Source organism: Gadus macrocephalus, chromosome 12 (genome assembly GCF_031168955.1).
Source record: "Gadus macrocephalus chromosome 12, ASM3116895v1".
NCBI classification, from domain to species: domain Eukaryota; kingdom Metazoa; phylum Chordata; class Actinopteri; order Gadiformes; family Gadidae; genus Gadus; species Gadus macrocephalus.
Genome location: NC_082393.1, coordinates 4,655,510 through 4,657,295, shown reverse-complemented (window position 1 = coordinate 4,657,295; position 1,786 = coordinate 4,655,510).

The following is a 1,786-nucleotide window of genomic DNA, read 5'->3' as shown; positions in this document are numbered from 1 at the left end:
TGCACCTTTGTCCTATTCCTGGATGTTTAAAGAAAACTAATACAAATACATAACCCAACCTTTGTTTGCGAGGGTCACAACAAGGGTGAGGGTGGAGTTAACCCCAAAACCAGCGTTTCGCCTTCTCTTCAAATGGTAGCGTTAAGGTTCCAATGATGGGATGGGAGAGCGCGAATGTAGGTCAGGAGAATCTACAGATCTTGGTGCAAAAGTTTACCAGTAGCATGCATTCGACTGAGGCCACATCTGGCATGAAAACATTGAATCGACCCACTTTCCCCAGGCCTCTTTTTAACCACTTTTACTCGCTCCCTGTGTAACACTAACCCCAACAGTCAGCAGGCCGATTGGATTCCCATTTAGAGCTATTCAAGGACAAACACTTTGTACTGCCTTGCCATTGTCGCCATTCCCAAGGGCATCTTCTATTTGTATAACCCAGACAATTAAGCAATAGCTCCATAGAGGCCGTGGTATATGGTTATTGTACCACCGCTGAGGATGCTGTCCGGCCCCACGTGTGCAACAGACTTAAGCCCCGCGATAAAAGGATCAAGTGTGGTAACATGAAAGTCATTTAGCTAACCTTGGTGCTCTCGAGACAATCTAGAGTCAATGTCAAACAGATAGGAGCACAAATTTGATAAAAAGAATAGCTAAACATATTTGTAATAAAAATAAAGCACTTGTCCAGTGTCCACTATAGAACCTGAGAAAATTAGGGATATTATAGCATGTATGCTGGTCTTTATAGGCAAAGGGAGAGTGTGAAGGAACACTAAAGACTATAAATATTAAATATGAAGTATATGGTTGGTATGCCACGACTATGTACCAATCGGTTCCGTACCACATTACGTTGCATCTACATTATTGCCTACTTCGCACAGATCCTTCCATCGCGTGCAGAAAGTTAATTTTGATCCATTTCAATGCACTAAATGCAATGCATGCTTATTTGTAAAGAGGGAACAATATGCAGAAGAGCTTTTGTACCATATCTGTATTGTTCTGATCACTGTCATGTCCCCTACCCCATTAGCAGTCTGCTGGGCTTTTAACCTTTCAACTCTGGAGCATGACATTTACATTGCCAATGGCATTAGCTCCTACCCATAAACACAGCATGGGCAGGAGAAGTGTATTATGTTTTATCATGTATTTGCATGTAAATATGAAGATCAGACTGTACTGTTCAGATCCTATAAGCGTATTAAAATGGTGCATACCGCAGAGAGGAGGTTGTAATCCAGCAAAAGAAGGATTGCTGCTAGGATCCTATGCTTCTCCTGCCTCCATTGGAAATGTATGAATGTGTGTCAAAGCACACAGTGATTAGAGTATAGCGTGCAATAAGCCATGGAACGCACTGGAGAGACCCTTTATTGATGCTGCTTCAATCTGTGAAGTGCCACGTGTGATTCATGGTCTATATGAGATCATCCTTTTGGATGACGGCTTTGTTGTTGAAAATCCCCCTCCCTCCATTATTTTCCAGCTAAATTGCATCCTCTATTTAACCAACTTTGGATATCAATTGATGGGGATTTGTGTTTTGTGAATGGTAATTTTCTTAAATGTGCTCTATGGAAAGAAGCCTGGGAAAGTGGTTGGAAAATATTCCAACCGTAGCGCACCCGTAAATTTTTTGTTAAAGTGGCAATCTGCCGGATGGTACATCCTGGTATCTTCAAACTGCAAATCCCAGAGATTTCATTGTAAAAGAAGGTAACTGAAAGCCGTAGAATGGATTGGAACGTTGCCTATGGCGCTTGTGATTGCTGCC